Genomic DNA, 21,099 nt, shown 5'->3' with positions numbered 1-21,099 from the left:
TGAGGAAGGGAAGCCAAGAAAGCCTTCTTCAACCAAACGAAGACTCGGTGAGGGAGGTTAGTGATGCTAATACAATAGTGCACACAGAGCCCGGCAGAAAGCCAATAGCTATAGTATGTTAAAGTCATGTTAAGAATCACATTAAATGAATAGATGTCTTTATGAAGGAGGGCAGGGAGGCAAAACAAATACATAATACCCTGTCCAGTCAGTGAGCATTGCATAATAATATTTACCACTCCCATGATTAGATGGATGAGATCAGAACGGTTAAACTTCTTTCCTTGTCTCCAGGTCGTACTATCCGCCAGGACAATACCGATGTTTAAAATAAAAGACATCAAACTTCCCAAAAGAGCGAGAACTACGATAGCAATCCACTCAGGTGACAACATTTTCTTGCCTCCAGATTGTCTGTTCCGCCAGGTTTTAGTGACCGCTGGAAGGTGAACCTTGACAAACTGATGGCCAGAATTTGAAACAATGCAAATAACTTACAAATTTTAGCTACCAGGATTTGCTTTCACATATGCTAAAATTGTTGTGCAGGATTGATGTTTATACATTTATAACACGTGACGGATGTAAAAGAAATCAGCTAGAAGAACATTATTTACTGGTTTTGGGTGGCTAAAATCAACATGGAAATCTAAGATTGGGATCCAGCCCTAAGGGGAAAATCCTCAATATTTTTCTGTGTTGATGAGATATATATATATATATATATATATATATATATATATATATATATTTTTTTTTTTTTTTTTTTACCAATAATTTTTAATGATTTTTCAATAGATTACAAGAAGGTAGTACACTGTAGGCAGTGTACAATGTGTTACAAAGAAGTGTGTATATTTCAATACAAAGAAACATGGTATATGAGTCGAGTCAACGTATATCCGAAACAAACGTTTATGGAAGCTCTATGCTATTGTGGATTGGGATGTGCCCAAGATAGTGTGTCTGTGACCCTGGGATTGGGACGGTATTCTCTGGCGGTGCAGCATGGAGAGAGGTAGTTGGCACCACTGGAGTTTGATTTAGAGTTTGACAGGTCTCTCCATGCTGCACCGCCAGAGAATCCCCATCCATCATAGCATAGAGCAGCAGCCCTGAAGCTAAATCAAAACGATAATTTACCTTTTGTTTACTCCTGATTGGATACTGGGCACTCCTTTTTACCCATCCTCACAAGTATTTATGTATTAGTGATACCAGTCCAATTTTTCAGTTTTTTTTTTTTTTATTAATCACGGACATTTAAGATTGCGTTGATTTATTATATATTTTTTTTTGTGTATTTTTCATTTATCACATTTCTAATATAGTGTTAGTATTATACTCTATCCTAAAGTGATTGCGTTAATGTTCTTTGGGTTTCATGTTCGCTATATATGCCACTTCATACATTTTTTAATAAGCTTGATAAAGAGCATGGGCTGCTGAAAACTTTCACATTGCTACAATGCATGCTGAATCCATTTACATAAAACTTTCGAAGTGTGCTTTTTGTTTGGACTTGACCCTGTGCTGAAACTCAGCTGTGACCTTAATTACTTCAGTAAATTAAAATAAGGATCTGACATAGCTTAAGTCATCGACATCGAGCCCCACCCGCCTAATCCAGTGATTACCACCGATTATGCTAGGCACATACTACACTCTTCAGTATTCCTTGATGTGAGGCTGCTGAATATTTGAGAGATGTCCAAACGTATACCTTGCAGGAAGTAGGTTTGGCTTACACTTTTGGGCAACACCTGTGCATCATGCATGGGCACACTTGGAATTGGCGCATGTGAACATTGCCTAAAATGGCTTTTAGATATCATGTAAGCTCCTTTGAACTATCCTGTGTTTGTTTGTTTTTTAACAGCATTAAAAAAAAAACTGTTTTTGTTCATATTGCAGGTGTCAGGGGTGTGTGATGCTCCTGTTCAATGACAGCTGCTGGTCTCAGCCCAGCATCCCGGTTTTGGTTGAGTTGTAACTTAGTCACTTTATTCCAATGACGGTAATATAATTTAATGTGACTGTATGAAATTGGTGTATTTGCCCATAATGGTATAATGGTGTGGCATAATGGTAAGAGGAACTAACTGTGGGACGTCTCCTTCAAGGGAGGTCGGTTCTCCTGATATTGACCTTCAGTCACCTATAAACTTTTAGTCGGTGAATTAAAGAAGATCATAGACAGGAGACCTGAACCGTTTTAGACAAAGCTAAATTAATCGCAAACCTGTATCTAGTTCCTATTGACTGGCTATCATGGCACTCTGAATGTCAAGAGGGGATTAAAAGTGGAGTGCCTAGGTAGTCAGACCCAGCTTGATCAGTAAGAATAATAGCGAAAGGATTATGCTAGTGAAGTCAAACTAGTGATGCTATAACCGCTGATCTTAGAAACCATGGGGGAAGAAAAGAGGTTTAGAGAGAGAGCAATAGCCCGAGAGAGAAAAGAAAAGGAAGGGAAACAGAGGTTTCTAAGCCCTTGTACACACGGTCGGAGATTCCGACGGAATGTGTCCTATCGGACCGTTTTGTCGGATAATCCGACTGTGTGTGGTCTGCATCGGACTGTTTCCGTCAGAATATCCGTCGGACCCAATTTTCCAACTTGTTGGAAATATTTTCCGACAAACTGGTCCGATTGGACATACTCCGATCATGTGTAGAGAATTCCGATCGGACAAAGTGCCACGCATGCTCAGATCAAATTCCTACACCAAAGCTTTTGGCTACTAGCGTGAACGTAGTCCCCGTCGTAACAAAATAACGTCATCACGTTCTGAACGATCGGATTTTCCGACAACTTCCAACGGATTTGGTTGGCAGAATGTCCGACCATGTGTACAAGGGCTTAGAAGTAGTAGAACGAGAGAAGAATAAAATAGGGGTTGAGGGTTAGGGAGATCTGAGAGGGAGAGAAGGGGAAAGAGGAGGAGGGAAGTAGATTAGGCCAATCAGGTAGACCAGATCATGAGGATAAAGAACTGGGGTAGAGGGGGACCTTCACATAAAGTGCCCGGGGTTCTCAGATCATCTCAAACCTCTTCTTGAAGGGTAGCTAAAAGTTTCTTTTAACCCTCAACTCAAAACCCAACTATCCCCTCACCCACTCCCATGGAGGGAGAGAGAGATGGTAACCAACCCAACCCCCCCCCATACTCCTTGCCCATCCCCTACCCCCACCCACTCTCCTCCCTAATCTTTCTACCCCCCCTTTTTTTTCTTCTTTTACCTCCCCTCCCTTTCTATCCACCCATCCCCCTCTTCTCTCCATTCCACCCCTGAACCCCACTCACACCACAGACAAACAGAAGCTATATCTCTTATCCAGACACATATCTAACGTAAAAATCACATCCTACTCTCCACATACCAGTCTAGCAGGAAGACACGATAGTCTATACTATATCCTCCTTACCTCATTCACTCAGCAAACATTCACTCTCAATACATACATTCCTACGATACAGTTAATAACCTTCAGATCGTCTGCCAAACACTACGCACATGCCTGATAAAGAGCGGAAAAAGCTCCTAAGTCAACCACTTTGGGCCTTTTGGTCGCCTTCTTTTGGCAGCCACAGCGATTCGCTGAAATTGTTTTAAATCAACCAGCTCTTACTAGACTTGATACAAACATTCTTCTGTTTATAGCGCTAAACCTCTACTATGCTCAATTTTCCCACAATGTGATCTGTATAGGAAATTTGTTATGTGCCATTCATTTCATGCTACCTGTTTCTGTAACATAATCCATTATACTGGATTTCATTATTTTCAATAAAAATCTTTATGGGAAAACAAAAAAAATTTCTCTTGGGTCATGATTCAGAAGATTTTCCGTTTTGCTTCTGAAAGAGATACCTTTGTTTTTCTCCAGGCTCTGGCAAGTGTGATGCTCCAAAGAGCATGTAAAAGATAAAAGCCTGCCTATGTTAAGTTTTTAGTTTTTTTCGATACTGCTGTTCAGAAGGGCTATTGTTGGTCCCTAAAGGAAAGGGAGCCCGGTGACCTTGAATAACAGGTGGAAGAAATTATTCAGGTAGTCTCTTATACGGGGACAGGCCCACCATGTATAGAACATAGAACCCAGTAGATTGCCCCCTCTGAAGCACAAAGGGGTAGCGTCCAGATACATTTTGGCCAACCTAGTAGGAACAACTATTTGGTGAAGATTTTAACATTTGCTTCTATGAGATAAATATTCTTGATGCCCTTGTAAGAGTGTGTGAAGGATTGAAACCAATCATCGGGGTCCCATTGTATCTCTAGGTCTTATTCCAAACTCCGGGCATAGGGTGGTTTTTCCCAGTGGTGGCCGATGCTCCAATTTTTTTTTGGGGTGGGGGGAGCGCAAACAAACTTAAAAATTAAAAAACAAAAAACAAACATGAAATGCAGCCTCACTGTGCTCATCAAATGCAGCCACTGTGCCCATCAAACGTAGCCACTGTGCCCAAATGCTGCCACTGTGGCCATCAAATGCCGCCACTGTGCCCCATTAAATGCTGCCACTGTACTCAACAAATGCTGCCACTGTGCCCCATCAAATGCTGCCACTATGCCCATCAATAGCTGCAACTGTCCCCATCAAATAATGCCACTGTGCCCCATAAAATGATGCCACTGTGACCCCCCGCCCGCTTGCCATCTGCCCGGCACTTACCTTGTATAAGTGGCGGGCCAGACATGCAGGTGACATCAGTGAGTGGTGGGACTTGCAGTGAGTCTGACAGTAGCTCCTGTGCCCTCCATGCATCTCCTCCCCTCTTCCCGATAGACGTCCATTAATGGCACCTGTCCTTTCAGCCAATCAGGTGATGGGTAACAGACCCACACATCTGATTGGCAGAGGTGGTTCAATGTTAGGAAAGCAAATATTAGTTCACTGTTCTAACACACCTGGGTGAACTGCAAGCGCAATGCTCTGCGCTCGCCGTTGACCTTTTTTGAAGCCTATTAGAGCCTATGGCTCTAATCAGGTCCTTTAAAGTGGAGCTCCACCCGATTTTTACAAGATTAGCACAAGCCGATTACTTCAGTGTTATAAAATAAAAACAGAACATTTTTTTTCCTATTGTACCTTTGATTTACACATCTTGATCTGTATTTCCTGTATGTGGAGTGTGCGGATATGGGTGGGGATAGTGCGGCTATTTCGTAATTTCCTTTTCGCCGCACTGGCTCCTGGAAGGTTGTGTCAGTGTTCCCAGGAGTCAGTGTGGCGGCCCGGCGCAAGTTATTGTGGCATCACAAGGGGGTGAGAACTACACCCGTTATGATGGCAACTATGACGCTCCACGAATGTAAATATTGAGCATGCGCAGGAACGAGGCATGCTGGTAGCTAAACATGAAGGGAACAAGGAAGTAAATGCTTGTGGGCTTCACATGCCCACAAGCAAGATGAAAATGGCCGTCCCAATTTTTTTTAATAAGTTGTTATTTTCAATGAAAGCAGACATCGGGCAGGCTAAATCTACAAACATGTGAGTTTGCAAGTGTTTATATGCGATTGTGTTAATGGGTAGAAAAAAAACAAAATAGCGTGTGGAGCTCCGCTTTAAAAACACCCCCCCACTGTAATTCAGGTGCCCAGCATCCTAAAAGGGTCCGGACGCCTGAATAGGGGGTGGCGGCAGTGACCATGGATAGATTCAGGCAATGCATTAATCTATCCATTAGTCATAGAGGGGGTGGCTGGAGAGAGGGGGGTGCCTGTGCACCCTTAATGGACGCATTGCCACTGTTTTATCCAGATTTACAGTTAGGGTGGAGTAAATTATGGAGATGTCTCCCCTCTGATCCATGATTCTAGAACTCCATTGCTCATAGGCTAAGGACATTTTTTTAAATTGCAGTCACATCGCCAACTTGCTGATATTTTTTCAGTACACCACCAACCCAGGGGACATTTTCCCTTTGCCACATATTTTTGCAACTATCTCAAACTTTTCACCGGTATTACTTAATTGCATTCCTCAAACATAACAAACATTTTTGTGCTCGCCACTATTGGACCCGTGCCCTCCAAAGCATCTGATCCAACCAAGATTGGTTTGATCAGATGCTTTATCAAGCCAGTAAAGGCTTGAAAAAAACAAACGAATGGTGCATTGATTAATGAATATGCCCTCATGTGTGGGTTTCTTTTTTAAATGGTTTAATGGTTTTTCTTTGTTTCTTTTTTGCTGTTGTTGATGGTAAAAAATAAATAAAAACTTGTTCTGCCAATGAAGTTCTTTTGTCTCCCAATACAAGTCTTTATTGTAAGGTCTAGCATAAGAGACAAAGAAACAAACAAAGTCACTTTAACCACTTGGGATCCGCGCTATTGCAAAATGACGGCAATAGCGCGGACCCACATTTTCGGGACTACGTCTATTGACGTAGTCCCGGTTACGAGCGGCCTGCGCGCCCCCTGAGGGGCGCGCGCGGCGCGCTCTGTGATCGGCGAGTCCGTGAGACTCGCCTGATCACCGATCCGTGTAAGGGGTCGATCCCGACCCCTTATCACGTGATCAGCTGTCAGCCAATGACAGCTGATCATGTGATAAAACGGAGCCGGTAATCGGCTAGTATTCCTCCTCGCGCTGACAGCGCGAGGAGAAAAAAAAAAAGCCGATCGCCGGCGGCCGTGTTCGGGACATCAGTCCCGATCACGGCCAGCAATTTAAACGGACACCTGCCCCCTGCCAGTGCCCACCTGCCACCCGCAGTGCCATCCTGAAATAAAGTAAGTGCCCCCCTGTCAGTGCCACCCAGCAGTGCCCATAGTGCCCACAGTGCCACCCAGCAGTGCCCACAGTGCCACCCAGCAGTGCCCATAGTGCCACCCAGCAGTGCCACCCACAGTGCCACCCAAAATCTGCCTCAAAGGTGCTGCACCCCAGTGCCGCCCATCAGTGCCCAGCAGTGCCGCCCATCAGTGCCCAGCAGTGCCACCTATCAGAGCCACCTATCAGTGCCACCTATCAGTGCCCATCAGTCCCATCTATCTGTGGTACCTATCAGTGCCCATCCGTGCCACCCATCCGTGCCACTTATCCGTGCCACCCATCCGTGCCATCTTATCTGTGCCCATCTTTGCCCATCAGTGCCGCCTTATCTGTGCCCATCGGTGCCGCCTTATCTGTGCCTATTAGTGCCGCCTTAACTATGCCTATCAGTGCCCACCAGTGCAGCCTATCAGTGCCCACCAATGCAGCCCATCAGTGCCCACCAATGCAGCCCATCAGTGCCCACCAATGCAGCCTATCAGTGCCGCCTAATCAGCGCACTTCAATGAAGGAGAAAAATGACCCGTTTGCAAAATTTTATAACAAACTATTAAAACATGATTTTTTTTTTTTTTTTTTTTGCATCTTTTTTTGTTTGTTTAGCAAAAAATAAAACTCCGAGCTGTAACTAAATACCACCAAAAGAAAGCTCTATTTGTGGGAAAAAAATGATAAAAATTTCATTTGGGTACAGTGTTGTATGACCGCGTAATTGTCACTCAAAGTGCATCAGCGCTGAAAGCTGAAAATTGGTCTGGGACTGAGGGGGGTTTAAGTGCCCAGTAAGCAAGTGGTTAAACATGCAGTTCACAAATTTGATATGTTAATTAAGTGAGCTTAGAAAGCCGAGGCAAACCATAGTGATCAAGGATGATGATAAACCTGACACAGCTTGAATGGTGGGTACGATAAGTCAACCAGATGGATAGATCATAGAAAAAAGGTAAAGAAATAAAAAAATAAAAAAATTAATTATGATAATGTGTAAGAATGTGTAACAAGAATAATAAAGAGCTTGCGTAGACTAGACCAGAGTGCTGACCACTGCTAGAACTAAGGAGATGCAGCTTGAAATCCAGAGAGGATGCTCACTTTACAAACACTGGAAAAAAATAAAAGACATAAAAGCACAACCCCATAGTGTAACACTAAATAATAAATAACAATTTACTGAAAAATGTAAATGCACTCACAAAAGAACACATGTGTAGGGCATAGCATCTTGGATGATTTGGGACCCCAGCCGGCTGATTATCAGAAACTTTCTCATCGTCTCAAGCTCCTTGCTTTGGATTCTCAGGGTCACCTGTAAATCACCTCTAGGCTGGCTTACCAACTGTTCTGGAAATTTTGTAGATAGGCAACTCCTACCATCATATAGATTAGTGGTTCCAAATTAATAACTACTGCCGTAATGAACAGACACAGAGACACCTTATAAATATTGTGTTTATTCGAGGCAATTTCAGTTTTTTTTTTTTTTTTTCTTCAAATATAGTTTTTACGGTTCTTGAAAACATATATGCAGTCATGTTGCATCTAAAAAACATATTACAAACAATGATTGGGCATCATAAGTGCATTGAGTAGAGTACAGTAAGTAAGTAAAGTAATACATGGATGATTATAAGCTTCCAGGTTTACAGTAATACAGGTACAGTTAACGTAGACTTATTTTATTAAAAAGAAAATATGGGCCAAGCGTCCCATATGTCACAACATTTCTTAAGTTAATCAGATCGAACAGCAAGACATTCTTCATATTTCAGAATCAAGGACAGTTGGTTTTTGACATCTGAGACACTTGGCACCAGGTTATGTCTCCATTTGCGTGCAATCATTAGCCTAGGAGCGAACAGGAGATTCATAACTAAGCGTCTGAGGTTGTTGGGAAAGTTTCTATACCTATTAGACATGTGCAAAAGGAGAAAAAATAGTTTAGTTTCCTTTAGTTTTAATTCGTTAATTAATTAATTTCTTTTAGTTATATTCGTTAAATTCGTTAAATTTGTTTTCTTATTTAGTTTCGTTTTCTACCGAATTCGAAAAACCGGTCGCATTTGCAAATATTTCAACCAAATTCGAAAACATTTCTACCGGATTCGAAATGATTTCAACATGATTCGAAACTATTTCAACCGGATTTGAAAATATTTTGCGACCCTAATTTAGGGCAATGTATCTCGGGGTCACTTTGTGCTATAAACCTCAGATTTTTAGATGTTATAGAGCTAGTACTATTGTGTTTTCATACCAAATTTGGTGTTTCTAGCTATAAGTGACCCCGAGATATGTGGCCCCAAATTTGGGTCGCAAAATTTAATTCTCTGCTACAGAAAAGTGCTTGACATTTTGTGACCCGACTTTGGGGCCACGTATCTCGGGGTCACTTAGTGCTAGAAACCCCAAATTTGGAGATGTTGTCATGCTGGGTCTACTGGGTTTTCATACTTAATTTGGGGTTTCTAGCTATAAGTGGCCCCGAGATACGGGGCCCCAAAATCAGGTCACAAAATGTCATTCTCTGCTGCAGAAAAGTACTTGGCATATTGCCCATATCTGGGGTCACTTGGTGGCAGGTGACGTGGCAAGTGGAAAATCCACAACTTGGTCATGTGGCACTCATGGCCTGTCACATGGCACTCGTGTCAGGTCACGTGGCACTCATGGCCGGTCACGTGGCAGGTCACGTGGCACTCGGGGCAGGTGTCATGGCAAGTGGACAATACACAACTTGTGGCAGGTGACGTGATGTTAGAACAGAATAGAAAAAAATATAATTTAATAGAATAAAATAGAAAGAATATACAACCATCTTCTGAAATTCAAATTTGAATAGAATAAATTTGAATTTCAAATAGTATGAATTCAAATTTTTTAATTAATTAATTTTAAATTTGGATAGAAAAGATTATAATAAAATAGAAAATAGACTAGAAAAACGATAGAATAGAACAGAATAGTATATATTATATTTTATTCTGTTCTGTTCTATTGTTTTTCTAGTCTTTTCTTTTATATTCTATTAAAATCTTTTCTATTAAAATCAAAATCATTATATACTAAATTCGAATTTCGGTAGATGGTTTTATATATATATTCTTTCCGTCATTCAAATTTCGTATATAATGAATTCGAATTTGAATAAAAAAGATAGAAATAGAGAATAGACTAGAACAATAGAACAGACCCAAATTTGGGGCCACGTATCTCAGGGCCACTTGTAACTAGGAACCTGAAATTTGGTATGCAAACACAGTAGAACTAGCACTACAAAATCCCCAAATTTGGGGTTTTCTATCAACAAGTTACCCCGAGATACGTGGTCCCCAAATTTGGGTCCCAAAATGTCATTCTCTGCTGCAGAAAAGTACTTGACATTTTGCGACCCGACTTTGGGGCCCCGTAACTCAAGGTCACTTGGAGCTAGAAACCACAAATTTGGAGATGTCGTAGTGCTAGTTCTACTGTGTTTGCATATCATGGGGTTTCTAGCTACAAGTGGCCCCGAGATACGTGGCCCCAAATTCGGGTTGCAAAATGTAATTTTTCAAATTTGATTCGAATTTCGTCCGAATTCGGTTGAATTCGTTAGCATGTAATTCGGTAAATTGGATGCATCCAAATGTCCGAATAATGAAAATTCGTCCAAATTTCGATTCGGAATGAAACGAAATGCATATGTCTAATACCTATCCTGAGAAAATCAACACACATTAAAATGCACAACCATAGGTTCAAACATTATCTACATTAAGATTGGTTTTTACTTTCTATTTATCTATCTAGCTATAGCATCCACCCCCATCTATCTGTCTGCATTCTATCTAATCTATCTAACCTATGTTGGTGTTCCTTTAGCTTTCATCAAGAATTTTCCAAACAAAAACTTTTTCAGCTTGGCACTGGCCTGGATAATAATGATGGATTCAGCTAGTGGGAAGGACATGAATATAATCCAACCAACAATAATCAGTGGGCCTTTGAAGTTGAGGTCTATCAAATAGAACAAGTTCACATCAATATAAAAGACTACGAAGAGTGCGAGAAACAAGATCATTGTTTTTATAGCGTTGATGTGAGCCCCGAACTTTGATCCACCAAAACCAGAGTCATTCTTCTTCATCTTCCACATGTGCTTTAAAAGAGAGGACACGGTCACCACTACGGAAATCAAGATCAAAAGAAATGGAATGCAGCAACCCAAAAAGCTGGCTGTCTGCATGTAAGCAGGACTAAAGGAAAACGATGCGCTGATATTTTCTGAATCACAGGAGCCGTTTCCAGGAGACCGTTTTATTATGTTTAATTCAATATTCCAGAAAGATGGAAAAGTTATGACGAAGGATGCAACCATTGAGAGGAACAAGAGATGAGGAAGGGAAGCCAAGAAAGTCTTCTTCAACCAAACGAAGACTCGGTGAGGGAGGTTAGTGATGCTAATACAATAGTGCACACAGAGCCCGGCAGAAAGCCAATAGCTATAGTATGTTAAAGTCATAGTAAGAATCACATTAAATGAATAGACCTCTTTATGAAGGAGGGCAGGGAGGCAAAACAAATAAATAATACCCTGTCCAGTCAGTGAGAATTGCATAATAATATTTACCACTCCCATGATTAGATGGATGAGATCAGAACGGTTAAACTTCTTTCCTTGTCTCCAGCTCTTACTGTCCGCCAGGACAATACCGATGTTTAAAATAAAAGACATCAAACTTCCCAAAAGAGTGAGAACTACGATAGCAATCCACTCAGGTGACAACATTTTCTTGCCTCCAGATTGTCTGTTGCAGCAGGTTTTAGTGACCGTTGGAAGGTGAACCTTGACAAACTGATGGCTAGAATTTGAAACAATGCAAATAACTTACAAATTTTAGCTACCAGGATTTGCTTTCACATATGCTAAAATTGTTGTGCAGGATTGATGTTTAGACATTAATTACATTTGATGGATGTAAAAGAAATCACCTAGAAGAATATTATTTACTGGTTTTGCGTGGCTAAAATCAACATGGAAATCTAAGACTGGGATCCAGCCCTAAGGGGAAAATCCTCAATATTTTTCTGTGTTGATGATATATATATGATATATATATTATTTTATTTTTATTTTTTAACCAATAATTTTTAATGTTTTTTCAATAGTTTACAAGAAAGTAGTACACTGTAGGCAGTTTACAACGTGTTACAAAGAAGTGTGTATATTTCAATACAAAGAAACATGGTATATGAGTCGAGTCAACTTATATCCGAAAAACAAACGTTTATGGAAGCAGAAACATATACGATCGGTAGAGCAATAAGGTTACCTTGAAAATATGGTATCTTCTCCCCCGTGAGAGCCCTACTGTGATTACTTTTGTCTCCCGGGGGAGAGCTGGGACTACAGATTCTTATGTAACCTGGGCATGAGATATTACTAACTGATAAAACATTCAACTATGCAATTCTGGCTTGATGCTACATCATGACCAATCTTAGGAGCAAAATTCAATTTCTTCGCAGGAATTTCACAGCGCCTGCCCATTGAACCCATGGTAACCACTGATTTTGTTCTTTAGCTAGACAATTTCCACTGGAAGCCATGGCTAGTTCGTAACTGTAATGAGTGTTGATTCGCTCGAAAGTGTGCTCCACTGAGGGCGCCTTATCAGTTTTCCACAATCTTGTTATACTCAAACTCTCAGCTAGTAGGATGTGTGTCGTTACATGTCTGAAGGGCTGTGGAACAGAGTCAATATTGAGGTTTAAGATCGCCAAGTCAGGTGATAGGGAGGATAGGTTGCTTGGCAATATCTGTTAGGACTTGGAAAATAATTCTCCAATATTTTTGGAGAAGGTTGCACTGCCAGAATATGTGAAACATGTTGCCCTTGGCTGATTTGCATCTCCAGCAGGAGTTTGGGGAATTTTTACTGAACAGAGCTAGTTTTGAAGGGGTTAGGTACCACCCGAGGGGCTAGTTGCCGTTGGTGTTCTGTATATGCGTGTCCCAATTCAGTCTCCCAGTGAATGTGGGGAGTTGCCTTAGTGAATCTGAGTTTGTGATGTAGAATATTGTAGATAAGAGATGTGTTGATGATGATTAAACTGTTGTTTTGTATTTATTCTTTAATGTTTTATTTTTTATTTTTTTATAAATTGTTTCATTGAAAGTAATTGTTCAATCAGGTACAATGTCACTTGAAAGTGTGACCAATTCAGACAAAAATATTAGGTGTTTTCCATAGCCATCAGAGATTGGAATGGTATAAATCAGGGCTAAATTGGTTGTAACCATTACAAAAAAAAAAGATCCTGTTCCTTTAGTGCTTGTGCTGTCTAACCTGTCCCTCTGTAAGCTGTAAAAACCTGGCTTATCCTGTCTGGTTCTGCCCTCCCCTCTGTAAACCGACCACATGTATCATGGCTGCTGAGCCTATGATACCGTGGTCAGTTTACGTGCCTCCCTCATCCACAGCTCTCCTTTCTCCCCCACTCCATGCATGTCAGCTCCTGTGTCTGTGTGAGCCGTCTCCACCCCAACCCCCACCCCCCCAACACTGTTAGTAGTAAAGTAAACTTTTTAAAAAATCACTGCCAGCCCCTCTCTTTTTTACAATTCACTGTGTAAGTGTTTGTTAAAAATAAAGCTGCTAAATACTTTTTTTTATGTAACGTCAGGCTGGTCACGTGAATCCCAACTGCTCTCTTTCCCATGAATGGGCTACAGCGGGAGGGGCTGCATGGCCAGCACGATGGTCACATGATCCCTCTGGCTGACGTCAGAGGGAGATCTAGGCCCCTCCTGCTGTTGCCCATAGATCAGAGTAGGATAGCGGCCGGGAGTCATGTGACCGGCCTTAAGATACACGAAAAAAAGGTATTTAAAGGCATTGTTTTTAACAAACACAATTCATTATGGCTGCATAAAAGAGAGGGGCTGGCAGTGAATGATAGTGTAAGGTTATAAATACTAATAATAAGTAATAAATAAAAAATAATAAATAATAAGAGTTAATAAAAATGAGACCATGACCATGTGTCAGGGCTGGCTTAGCCCTTCCTCCTCTGGGCTGGCCGCTCAGCTGTCAGCTAATTGCCAGCTCTCTTCTCTTTCCACAGTTACCAGCTGTTAACGATGATGCTCGTCTGACCTGCCTATTTAAAGCCTTCCAGCTCACTCTTTCATTTGCCTTCACGTTGGTCACATCACTAGGAACCGTTCGGCCATCACTAATCCTGATCCCAGTGTCACAGATACACCATCTTGGGCACATCCCCATCCATCATAGCATAGAGCAGCAGCCCTGAAGATAAATGAAAACGATAATTTACCTTTTATTTAGTCCTGATTGAATACTGGGCACTCCTTTTACTCATTCTCACAAGTATTTATGTATTAGTGATACCAGTCCAATCTTTCATTTTTTTTTTATTAATCACGGACATTTGAGGTTGGGTTGATTTATTATAAGGTTTTTTTTTGTTTTTTTTCTGTATTTTTCATTTATCACATTTCTAATATAGTGTTAGTATTATACTTGATCCTACAGTGATTGCATTAATGTTCTTTGGGTTTTATGTTCCCTATATATGCCACGTCATACATTTTTTAATAAGCTTGATAAAGAGCATGGACTGCTCAAAACTTTCACATTGCTACAATGTTTGCTGAACCCATTTGCCCAATCTGACATAGGTTAAGTCATTGTCAATGAGCCGCCCAACTGCCTAATCCAGCGATTACCACTGATTATGCCAGGCACATACTACACGCTTCAAAATTCCTTGATGTGAGGCTGCTGAATATTTGAGAGATGTCCAAACTTATACTTTGGAGGAAATAGGTTTGGCTTACACTTTTCGGCAACACCTGTGCATCCTGCATGGGCACACTTGGAATTGGCGCAATGTAAACATGGCCTAAAATGACTCTTATGCCCTGTACACACGGTCGGATTTTGTAACGGAAAAGGTCCAATCGGATTATGTTGTCGGGAAAATCTGATCGTGTGTCGGCTCTATCGGACTTTTTCCATCGAAAATCCCGACGGAAAAAGTTTGAGAGCTGGATCTAAAAAATTTCGACAACAAAATCTGATCGGACTTTTTCCGATCGTTTTTAGAGAATTCCAACGGACAAAGTTTAGATTAAATTACGAGATCAAAGCTATTGGCCACTAGCCTCTACGTAGTTCTGTCGTACGCAATGAACGTCACCATGTTCCGAATGATCAGATTTTCAGACAACTTTGTCCGACCGTGTGTATGCAAGACAAGTTTGCCACAAAATCCGTTGGAAAAAATCCAATGGATTTTGTTGTCGGAATGTCCAGCCGTGTGTAGATATTATGTAAGCTCCTTGGAACTATCTTGTGTTTGTTTGTTTTTTAACAGCATAAAAAAATAATAATGTTGGATCCCACAGACTGGGCCCGCTTTACTTCTGTGTGGAGCCACTAGAGGGGGCCGGGTCCCTTCCCCCCGTACACAGCGAGAGCCCAGTGGGGGTGTTGGGGGGAGGGGACTGGGCCGCCCATCTGCTCAGTCAGGGCACCAGGCGTGAAGCTCATCCTGAGAGTTAGGTTTATACTGTTCGCAAGATAAGTGTAATGTAAAAACGTATGTACCGCATATATTCATATGACATTCTTTCTTGTCGCTGTCAATATGTAACTTTGGAGGTTGTTATATGTATTCATATGTAAAATCTTTTCTCAATAAAAATTTATTGAATGAAAAAAAAATAATAATGTCGCAGTCCCAATAAAATTTGCAGATCACCGCCATTACTAATATAAAAAAAATTATAATAAAATGCTATAAATCTATCCCCTATTTTGTAGACACTATACCTTTGTACTTCTTTTAACTGTACTTTGTTCTATGCAGCATCGCATCCATTTCTCAATTAAAATCCCCTGAGGAAGCCCCAAAAGGGCAAAACATGTCGGGAGTTGTCACTCCATGTTATTATTGAGTGACCAATTGTTCCATCAGTTGGGTAGATGTGTTTCTGTGTCTGCATAACTTATGTATAGCCAAATATTTCTTAAATTGTGTTTTATGTAATAAACTTTGTTATATTTTTTACATTTCTGGTGTATTGTTAGCAAAGTCCTTTTGCCTGGCACCCTTAAAACCCCACCAAAATCTTTCCCTTGTTCATACATATTATTCAGGGATGTTGATGCCTCTTTGTTGACATTGTTACCTATCCATACTAATTGCTATATATTATAATTCAGAGAAGGAATAGTTTTCACAAGCTACATAGCATTACAGCACATTACATTGTAATATTACCTTCTACAAGTCGACACGTCACTAAAATTATCAATTTTCAGCACCTGGCACGATATGAAACCAAACACCGATGGACATTTGCATTCTTAGCTATTACAATGTTGGTCTTCGAAGACTAGAAAACACTGGGTAGTTTGAATTGCCTTCTCAGCTCACCAGAAACCTTTTACAAATTCCTTCTACGGCATGAAGGTCTTTAACCACTTGCTTACTGGGCACTTAAACCCCCCTCCTGCCCAGACCAATTTTCAGCTTTCAGCGCTGATGCACTTTGAATGACAATTGCGCGGTCATACAATACTGTACCCAGATGAAATTTTTATCATTTTTTCCCACAAATAGAGCTTTCTTTTGGTGGTATTTAATTACAGCTCGGAGTTTTATTGTTTGCTAAACAAACAAAAAAAGATGCAAAATAAAAAAATAAATAAAAATCATGTTTCATAGTTTGTTATAAAATTTTGCAAACAGGTAATTTTTCTCCTTCATTGAAATGCGCTGATGAGGCGGCACTGGTGGGCACTGATAGGCTGCACTGGTGGGCACTGATAGGCACAGTTAAGGCGGCACTAATAGGCACAGATAAGGTGGCACCGATAGGCACAGATAAGGCAGTACTGATGGGCACTGATAGATGGGACTGATGGGCACTGATAGGTGGCACTGATAGGTGGCTCTGATAGGTGGCACTGCTGGGCACTGATGGGCGGCACTGATGGGAACTGATGGGCACTGGTAGATGACACTGATGGGCACGGATATGTGGCACTGGGGTGCAGTACTGTTGTTGAGGCAGATTATGGGCACTGATAGGTGGCACTGTGGGCACTGATAGGTGGCACTGTGGGTACTGATGGATGGCACTGTGGGCACTGATGGGTGGCACTATGGGCACTGATGGGTGGCACTATGGGCACTGATGGGTGGCACTGATGGGGGGCACTTTTTTATTATCTAGGTGGCACTGGCAGGGGGTTCCTCCACTGAGTCTAGTTAGAGAAGCGGGGGTACCGGAAACTGGGCCCTAGCAGCATGATGCAGCTGGATGTATCGGAAATTCATCCAACCTGGGAGGCCAAATGTTCCGGCCAATTGAGTAAATGACAATAAATTACCTGCAGGCATGATGTCACTGAGTTTTTTAACCCCGAACCTCGCCCACACCTGAGGGTCTGGGACTGTGTGGAAGTGAGGCAGATTTGGGTTGCCCCAAAGGGGCTGAACCGGTGACCAGCGCTTGGTTCACGAAAACCTGCTTCGAGCCACTACCCACACTTTAAGTGCAGCCTTCGTTGGCGCAGGTAGTTCCACATAGGCTCTTACCCCTCTATACACCAGATTTTGGAGTGCCTGCAAAGAACCCACCCGAGTCGCCTCCACACACACCACAGCATTCCAGCGCCTCCCCTCAAACCACCAGTAAGCCATAACTAACATCGCGGCCCAGTAATATATTCGTATGTTTGGGAGGGCAAGCCCTCCCCCCAGATGTGCAGGGAGATGCAGCGTAGAATTTGCCAGCCGGGGCACTGAACCATTCCACAGAAATGAAATAATACAGATCTCCACTTCACGAAAGAAAGTCGCCGGGAACCATATATTAATTGATTTTAAAGTTATAACATCTACAAACTATGGTATATATGCTGGAATTTATGCAGCTATAAACACTATACTGTAATTGCAGTTATCAGAGATTCATAGTGTGACTAAGATATGGTGACGGGAAATCTGACACTAACAAACACTGGCTGGGACACTGATGTCGCTAGTGACACTAATACAGTGATCAGTGATAATACTATACAGTTTCACTGTTACTAAGGACACTGGCTGGGAAGGGGTTAACATCTAGGGGTAACCAAGGGGTTAAAGCATTTGTTACCCCAACACTTCATTTGCCTATCTGCCTGCTGAATGTCGTTCCGCCAAGTTCATCCTGAAAAAAATTCCCTGATACTTTCTAGCATTACCCTTAACCACTTCAATACAGGGCATTTATACACCTTCCTTACCAGACCAATTTTTAGCTTTCAGCGCTCTCACATTTTGAATGCCAGTTACTCAGTCATGCAACACTGTACCCAAACAACATTTTTATCATTTTTTTTCATACAAATAGAGCTTTCTTTTGGTGGTATTTAATCACCACTGGGTTTTTAATTTTTTTCGATATAAGTGAAAATTTGGAAAAAAAAAACACTTTTTTTTAGTTTCTATGATAAAATTTTGCAAATAAGTAATTTTTGTTCATAAATTTGGGTCAAAATTTATACGGCTTCATCTCTCTAGTAAAAATAAACCAAATTAGTGGATATTATTTAGTCTCTTTGAAAGTTATAGAGTCTACAAGCTATGGTGCAAATCATTGAAAATGTATCACATCTGATCACACCTGATGCACTGACGGCCTATCTCATTTCAGGAAAGTACAAATACCCCCCAAATGACCCCTTTTTGAAAAGTAGACAGTCCACGGTATTTAGTAAGAGGCATGGTGAGTTTTTTGAAGTTGTATTTTTCTCCCACAATTCTTGGGAAAAAGAAGAATGTTTTTTTTTTTGTTTTTTTGTTTTTTTACAAAATTGTCATAATAACAAGTTATTTCTCATACACAGCATATGCATACTTCCAATTACACCCCAAAATACATTCTGCAACTCTTCCCGAGTATGGCGATACCACATGTGTGGGACTTTTACACAGGCTGGCCACACAGAGAAGTCCAACATGTAGGGAGCATCGTAAGGGGTTCTAGGAGCATAAATGACACCTCTAATTTCCTAACAGCCTATTACAATTTGAAGGCCCTGGAGCACAAGGACAGTAGACTTACCCACAAAATGACCCCATTTTGGAAAGCAGACACCCCAACGTATATTCTATGAGGCATAATGGGTCTTTTGAACAGTTCATTTTTTCCCACAAGTCTTTGGACTACATGGAAAGAAAATGAAAACTTTTTTTTTTTTTTACACAAAGTGGTCAGTTATTTCTAACTCAAAGCAAGTACATAGCAAAAATTACACCCCAAAATACATTCTGCTACTCATCCTGAGTACGGCGATACCACATGTGTGTGACTTTTACACAGCGTGTCCACATACAGAGGCCCAACATGCAGGGAGCGCCGTCAGGTGTTCTAGGAGCAATGCCTGAATCTATCCATTAGTCATAGAGGGGGGCTGGAGAAAGGGGGCGGTGCCTGTGTGCCCTCCATGGACGCACCGCCACTGGTTTGTCTGAATTTCCAGCTAGAGTGTAGTAAATTATGGAGATGCCTCCCCTCTGATCCATGATTCTAGAACTTCATTGCTCATAGGCTAGGGACATTTTTTAATTGCAGTCACATCACCAACTTGCTGATATTTTTTCACTACACCAGCAACCCAGGGGACATTTTCCCTTTGCCACATATTTTTGCACCTATCACAAAGTTTTCACTGGTATTACTTAACGTATATACTCGAGTATAAGCCGAGTTTTTAAGACCATTTTTTAGGCTGAAAAACCCCCCTCAGCTTATACTCGAGTGAGGGTGCCCATCTGCAGCCATACCTTAGATTACTAAAACAGCAGGTGTCTCCCACTGTGTTATGCAGTCTTGTCGACGGCCGTCCATTGTAACAAAGCCCCGCCTCCTCCTCGTCCGTAATAGAGGAACACTGATGCAATGCTGGGAAACTGTATCAGTGTTCCTCTATCATGGATGAGGAGGAGGCAATGGACGGCCGCCAAACAGACTGCATAACAGACACATCCGCTGTTTTAGTAATCAAAGGTATGGCTGCAGATGGGCACAATGAGGCTGCAAATGGGCACAGTGAGGCTGTAAATGGGCAAAATGAGGCTGCAAATGGGCACAGTGAGGCTGTAAATGGGCACAATGAGGCTGCAAATGGGCACAGTGAGGCTGCAGATGGGCATGGTTTACCCAGTAGCTAGCTGCTGCATTTTCCCACCCTAGGCTTATACTTGGTAAAATTAGGTGCCTTGGCTTATATTCGGGTGGCCTATACTCGAGTATGTACGGTAATTGCATGCCACAAACATAACAAAAATGTTTGTGCTCACCACTATTGACCTGTGCCCTCAAAAGCATCTGATCCAACCAAGATTGGTTGGATCAGATGGTTTACCAGGCAGTAACGGCTTGTAAAAAATTAATTAATGGTGTATTGATTAATGAATATGTCCTCATGTGTGGGTTTAGTGGTTTTTCTTTATGATTTTTGTTGTTGTTGTTGTTGATGGTAAAAAAAAAAAAAACTTTTCTACCAATAAAGTTCTTTTGTATCCCAATACAAGTCTTTATTGTAAGGTCTATCATAAGAGACAAAGAAACAAACAAAGTCACTTTAAACATGCAGTTCACAAATTTGATATGTTAATTAATGAGCTTGTAAAGCTCAGACAAACCATAATGCTCAAGGATGATGATAAACCTGACACAGCTTGAATGGTGGGTATGATAAGTCAACCAGATGGATAGATCAAAGAAAATAGGTATAGAAATGAAAAAAAAAAAAAAATGATGATAATGTGTGAGAATGTGTAACAAGAATAATAAAGAGCTTGCGTAGGACAGACCAGAGCGCTGACCACTGCTAGAACTAAGGAGATGCAGCTTGAAAACCAGAGAGGATGCTCACTTTACAAACACTGGAAAAAAATAAAAGAAATAACAGCATAGTGTAACTAATAATAAAAAAATAATAATAAAAAAAATTATAAATATCAATTTACTTAAAAATGTAAATGCACTCACAAAAGAACACATGTGTAGGGCATAGCATCATGGGTGATTTGGGACCCTGAAAGAGGCAGCCAGAGAACCGCCAGCCTTGGCCACCGCTGGGGGCCTGAAGCATGCTGAAGAGGGAGGAAGCCACTGTTAGTGGAACTGCAAGTGGTGTACAGACCAGGAATCAGAATCCCCGAAGTCACTGTAGACACAGCCGCTGTAGACACAGGATGATTTTCATAGCTGGCTCGGCTTTTTCCTCAGCCTCAGCCAT

This window comes from Lithobates pipiens, unplaced genomic scaffold (assembly GCF_037356315.1).
Source record: "Lithobates pipiens isolate NorthernLeopardFrog02 unplaced genomic scaffold, aLitPip1_a1.2 Scaffold_22, whole genome shotgun sequence".
In the NCBI taxonomy this organism is placed as follows: domain Eukaryota; kingdom Metazoa; phylum Chordata; class Amphibia; order Anura; family Ranidae; genus Lithobates; species Lithobates pipiens.
This window is presented reverse-complemented; position numbering follows the sequence as displayed.